This window comes from Pinus tabuliformis, chromosome J (genome assembly GCF_031772625.1).
Source record: "Pinus tabuliformis cultivar Carrire ecotype Pingquan chromosome J, CPIR1, whole genome shotgun sequence".
NCBI lineage: Eukaryota > Viridiplantae > Streptophyta > Pinopsida > Pinales > Pinaceae > Pinus > Pinus tabuliformis.
This window is the reverse complement of record NC_142295.1, coordinates 977911566-977918413: the sequence shown is the minus strand read 5'-3', so window position 1 is coordinate 977918413 and position 6848 is coordinate 977911566. Positions and strand designations below refer to the sequence as shown.

At 39.6% G+C, this 6848-nt stretch overlaps 1 pseudogene; it reads right to left on the bottom strand.

Annotated features, from left to right (window-relative positions):
* Positions 1 to 4442: 4442 nt before the first annotated feature.
* Positions 4443 to 5036, bottom strand: LOC149230119 (uncharacterized; annotated as a pseudogene).
* Between the last annotated feature and the right edge of the window lie 1812 nt (positions 5037 to 6848).

The following is a 6848-nucleotide window of genomic DNA, read 5'->3' as shown; positions in this document are numbered from 1 at the left end:
GCTTTTCAAGCTGGCCAGAAGAGGAGTACACTAGTCAAACACGGTGGTGAGACAGTCCACTGCCAAGCTCATGGTTAGCCGTGATGCCTGGTGCAGAGAAGTTGATCCATTCACTCTAGCTATGGTGAACAAGATTATCCTCAGCGATAAACTCTCCACATGTGTGATTGAGATCTAACTTCCAACCTTTTTTGGATGTCCCGAGCAATAGATATGTACGTAGTCCTCGATCGAGAGACTACCTCATGTCCTGCCCCTAGAATGTACTACCTCTCCCCCTCGGGAAAGGCTCGTGATGAAATAAATGTCATCCACTTCTATCCTGAGTGGCATCTGGTCAATCATAAACAAATCATTATCGATACTCTAGTAATCAATAAGCATCTCAAGCAGACATGTGTTTGCTTTCATATTTGGCAATTTGAAGAATTTTAGCAAACCACATCCCTGTAAGGCATCCAAAGCATCAGGATCATTCATGACCTCATCATCCACTGCGGTATGCTCTCTTTCTCACCAAGTGACTGGCATCCTGAGGAAAAAATGATTTTGAACCGTTAGTTTTTTTGTTTGAAATGTTCGTGGCATATACACGGGTCCATTTGTACACAGTCACGTATAGGGCCCGTGTGTACGCGGGTTTCATATTTCCAACCCGTGTATACACCGCAGTGAAATTTTTGACAAGAAATTCAATGGTAAAACATAAATTAAAAATTCTAAAACTAGTCACAATTGATTGCAAGTCAAGTATAAGAGTTACCTGGGGATTTTGGAAGAATCTGAATGGTTGAATTTGGCGTATGGAAAAGTTGCTTCTTTTGCTCCACTTCTCTACTCTCAAACTCAAATGGTGAAAATGGTGAGTCCAAAAACTCTTTTATAGGTTTTGAAAATGCAAAATTTTTTCAAAATTTTATTTTGTTTGGCCTCATGTAACTTTTAACTTGGGAGCTTGGAATGTCGAGAATGGTTTGATTTTCAGGACATTTTGGATGTTTTTCGACGGTTCCATGACTGCTGACCCGTCATGGCAGGTATCATTTTCTCACTGGCATATAGGTTAGGGAAGCCATTTTTCCATTGCATTATGCATACTAGCCTCCATCTGTCGATACATTTGCCATAGGGTCGATCCCATCATGTTATGGTTCATAAACCATCTTCACTCGCCAATTCTTTAAATCATGACACAATGGTAGAAGCCATCCTTTACATGGGCATCGTAGTTAGCACCTCACTGACATTTGTTGCCCATGCTGCTCCGATTTGAGTAGGCTCGGGAGTCCTCTGTAGTCCCGCCATGACTTATGCGATGAAGACTCATTCCTCTTTGCTTCTTCGCTTTGTTCTGGCCTTATACCCTAGAGGCTCCTTTGTGTTGAGTTGTACTACTGCATTACATTTTGACCATTTGCACCTTTTGGCCTTTAGTCGACTTCACTTGGACTCGTGTTTAAGCCAACTTTTGACCATGACGACTGCAAAATCAAACTTGCATACCTTTGGCCTCTGCAACTTGACACACCTTAACCCATGGAAGGAACACACCTTTGAGTGTCATCGACCAATTTTCACCTCCCTGCATTGAGCATAGGAACATTCCAATCCGAGGAACTAGATCATCTGTTTCACCGACACTCGTTCTTTCCACTATACTATAACATTCTTTTATTCTTTTTCCAGCTTAAAATAAAAAGACAAAAAAAATTACATATTCCAAAAAGAGCGGGAACGGGACAATATTTCCATTTATTGTTGGCAGCTAGAGTCAGTTGTGTCACCCTTGAACAAAGCACTCAAAGCAAAGTCTCCTCCATTTGGGCGGGATTTAGTTTGACTTAGGTACACCTTAACCTTGTTATTTAGTCAGTTCTCCCTCAATTGGTTATCTCTTCCAATCATATAAAGGGTTTGTTCGTGCCTCCTGCATGACGAACTTATACAGAGTCATCATATGCTACCACATAGTCACATTGAGTCGTGCTTTTGTTCAAGGGAAGTTAGCCTGAGTCAGCCTCTCTGTGGTGTCTCTTGACTCATTTTTCAGTCAGCCATCCCTGATTGTCAGTATCATCACATCAACTATATTGGTCCTTTACTCATGTCGGTTTGAGAAGGTCCCCATTGACTTCTTGCTGGCAGGTCTTGTCCTTATCGACAGTGACATCTTGCTCTGAGGATAGGCCTAGAGCTGCACCTTGGCCCTATTTTCATTATTGATAGGTCACCTTGTGCTTAGCATCGATCAGTATCATGGGTCTTTGACTGAGTGGTTTCCCTTGTGTTCGACATTCGTGCAGTACCTTGGTTTCCAATTGACCCTATTGGTGGATACCTCGCCTCTATGTCAGCTTTCATTATTGGTTGGTTCAGAGGGTTTCTGTCATGCGCTAGCCACATCTTGTGTACACCGGAAACGTACTTCAGTCGGGTTACTACATCTTTTTCGTCCAATTCCTTCCACATTATTGGCCTACGAGTTACACTCGCGCTAGATTGATGAAGGATGCCTTAATGCCTTCCTTCTAGCGGATCTTTCCCTATCGACTCTGACTCATTGCTCTGGGGCAAAGATCTAGAGTCCATTTGGTAGTACCTTGGGGTTTGCAGTCATTAGTGGTAGATCCTTCACTATCGATAGTGGGAAACCATCATTGTCTCCTGATTGATAGATTCTTACAGGTGTTCGACTCCAGCTCATCTATTCACACTTGTTAGATTGTACTGGGTACCTTGACACTCATTATCATTATCGGTGAGTAGTCTCACGTTTGTTAATGGTATACGTCAATGACCGGTAATCAAACGATTTCTCACATGGTCGAATCCAGATCATTTATTCCCATAGTGCAAAAATGTACCACGGCAGTTGGTGAAGACCTCAGGTTGCATCAACATTCATTGGTTCACTTGACAGTTGCTCCTGTTGCTGCTAGTTGATACCACCCCACCTTATATGTTGCAGTCATTCATGGCGACATTCTATATGCTGGCACCTGAGTTTGCAGTGTAGTACCATCCTATTCCATCATGTTCAGTTGGTACCTTTTGTGATCAGTCTTTGATATCAGTGATCCGGTTTATTCTTCAACATCATTGACATTCTTATATGTGATATTCAGACATGTACTTGTTCAATCATGATCAGATGATCCATTATGTATTTTCTAGTTCTTTATACTTGTATACTTAGTGGATCCGCTTGTACTTGATATGCGGACATGCTTTACTTTCTCTGAGCATGGGTATGCCCGCCTCAGACAATGTTTCTTTCTGATCTCCTTTTGTGGCTTGGCAGGCTAAACTCTGGTGAAGTCCTTCTCAGTTTTTGACAGATTTCCTTTCCATGAACTTGCTTAATACATTTCGGCCATCATGTACCCCTTCTGACCTCATATATTAGGGGGCATATGTAATAGCTCCAAATCTCACTCTTGAGGTATGTGATGTTGCACTCATGGCCCAGGGCAACCCCTCCTTCCAGACCTGGTCCAAAATTTAAAAAACAGTGTTTTATTCCCTATACGTGACATTACCCTGAGCTAAACGCGTGTATACGTGGGTCTGTGTATACCCAACCTGCGTATATGTCTTAAAACACTTAAAAAAATTAAATCTCCTTAATTTCGGGCGGAGATCGTGGGTTTTACCTACTGATCACCTATTAGTGCCCGTGGCCCAACTGTTCCCAACAAATTCCCAACTAAAAAACTAATTTGGGAGAAGTATAAAAAGGCTTCAATGGGAAGGCCTAAGGGAGGAGAGAAGAGAGAGAAAGGTTATTATGTTGAGATTTCCCTGACCAAGTCTGAAGATCTTAGTGCCTCCTGCATTTCCCACATTTACAGGAAACCCGTGTTTCCTTGTGTGATGATGTCTATCTACCATTTGAGATATCATGGAGTAAGTCATGGAAGGAGTTTGTTAAATGCTTGAGACTGGATGAATCCGGAGGACGGTTCTGCCTGGAGCCTGTGAAAGGACGAATCAGGTGAAATTATTCCTTTCTGTACTTTATTTGTCTATAATAAAAGAAACACTTGTCTTTGTTCCTGACATAAATCTTCTTCATGTTTATGATATCTATGTTATGATTCATGTGTGAATGGTTGTTTAATTGCATAACTATCTACCTTTCAATATATTATGAAGATGATTTCTTTATGATGTTCATTCCATATACTGTTGTACTTTCTTGAATTGATTGTTTTGCAGGTTGAAGGAGCAAAAGGAACTCCAAGAGGGTTTGGACCCTGGAAGGATCTTCTCGGATGTAGGACCCCCAGGTACGCCTCTTATCATATAGTTTGTTTATCTTAGCATTATGGCTGTATCGAATGTGTGTTTCTCTGTATAGACAACCTCTGATCTGCTAGGGTTTCAACCCAAAGACCCTAGGGGAATTTGTCCCTTAACACATCTGCAAGCTTACTACAATATCATTTTTCGGCTTTGGTACCAAAAGATGAATGTCAGGGTAGAGAATACGACTAGTAGAAGACATAGAGAATCTTCATAAAATAATAGGGCACGTGAGCCATTCCTACAACCCACCACGTCCAAATTACAAATGTTATGGATGGAATACAGGTGAATAGGAGCCACTCTAGGGTTATGATTATGGACGGATTCTCGAGATGGAGCCACTAGAATTGAAGCACAGCCCACAGCTCTATTAGAAAATTCACCTCACAACACATGAGAATGGCTAGTATGTACAATGACCATGAATCTATGCAAAATATGGTCTAACCCTTGAGCATGAACGCCAACTGCAAGACAGAAAGTGTCAACCAGATGCCAAAGAAGGCACCCTAATTGAACTGCAAGGGGTTGAGGATGTAGGAGACCATAAGCCCGATTTTCAAAGTCGCCATTACTGAAATACCACCCATTTATACCAGGAGGGATGCATTGGGACCAGGAGGGATGCGTTGAGCGTTGTAGGCAAAGGAGGTCAAGGGGGAGAATCGCAGCTTGCTGGATTGGGATCTCTCTAATCAGTTTATTGACAAGGAGGAGTGACAGTTCATTGACTAGTTTCCTTTTACAAAGTTTGTGGAGATCAACGAGAAGGCCAAGAGGAAGACCATGTAGGCACCTTGGAAAAGTGGATATCACATCCATTCATAGTAAATCAGGGCCATTTTTTTTGTTAATATCAAGCAAATCATTATCCCATGCTAGAAATCTAAGACAAGCAACTGAACTCACTAATCCCAGATGGGTGTTTCATAAAGCAAAAATCCCTCTTTAGGACTCGATAAAATCTTGAAAAACTTCTTCTTAGAACAAATATCTCACTTTGGCAGGGTCCTTTCACTAAATAAAAAACGAAGGATTATGAGTAGATATAAGAACTCCCATTGAAAACCTTTAAAATTTGATTTCTATGGAGTCATAACCCGTTTTGATACCACTGATCTAGATCTTGGGGGGACAAGATTTGAGTAATTTCTGCGTCACTAAAGGAACAAAAGCAAACCAAACTAGAAAATAAGTTAGGAAATAACTTTTATTATATCAGAAAATAAGTCAGGAAATAACTTTTATTAGATTAGAAACTGACGATTGCAACTACATTGTGCTAGATAATTTTCCCTTTTACAAAAGAAGGCTTGCTATTTATAACTTTTTTTTAGTTACATTACCATGTGTAAATACCATGGGTGGGAAAACACCATGGGTGAGTTATTTATAACCTTTAGTTTCATTACCATGGTTAAACACCATGGTTGAATTTCCATTCGGATCACCCAAGGTAGAATGCACTTTATAAACTCGAAAAAAAAAATAGAAAAAAAAATTACCCCATTCTTGTAACCATGCATCGAGAGTTGAGTAAGGCGGGCCTTACAATTGGTATCAGAGCCAAGTCACAACACTAGGGATTGTATGGGCTCAGAGATATAGATGATAGTATTAAATTATTTAAGAAAATTGTTAAAAGATACTTATGAATCTATAGACGATTATTTGTGCTAGATATTTTAGAAGTAGACAACCCTAAGCGTACCCATACATATCTAGAAAAAAAAAGAGTTTTGTTGCCTGTTGCATGAATCTAGTCTATTGGAAGAAAATAAAACTTGTCATCTTGTTGTCTCTAACAATGATGGCTAATAAATTGTCATTTCCTCAGCTGGTATTTGGGAAATATTCTTAGAAACCCATAGGATTGTTTTCCCAGTGCCTTGAAGGAAGATAGAGTGGAGTGTATAATCCCTACTCTCAATTGTTCGCTTTGAATGAATATATAGTAATTAAACATGTGCAAATTTCTTTGCATTGTCTTGTACTTATAGCCAACTTCAGAACCTTTGCAAATTAGCCAAGGTTTTGTTCTTTCCAAAATGTCAAACGATTTTGGACCTATGAGCTCCTCTTAGAATTTTTTTTCATATTTCTTGTTGGGTGTGTGAGCATATGATAATATATGACTAAAAAACATATTTGAGTTTTGTTCAACGGAAAGTAACCTGTCATACATGGACATGGCTTGTCCTAAACTTGAATATACATGATCCCTTAGCTTGAGCATCAGTAATACAGTTAGAGGTTAGAGAATGAAAAATAAAATATGAAAAACTTCCAATTTGGAGTTTTAAGCAAAGGAAGTAATGATATCAAAGACTTCAAACTAGGATTTTCTTAAGAGAATTCACAAATACACAAATTGATTAGTAAATAACATTAAGTTGATTGAAATTTTTGTCCCTTGTTGCCAATAGATGGTGCCAAACATTATTGCTAAAATGAAAGTGAAAAATAAACAGGTTAAATTGTAACAATGACTTTTCCAATATGCCCAATATTTCATCCATAGACAGACTACAAGTTGCCTC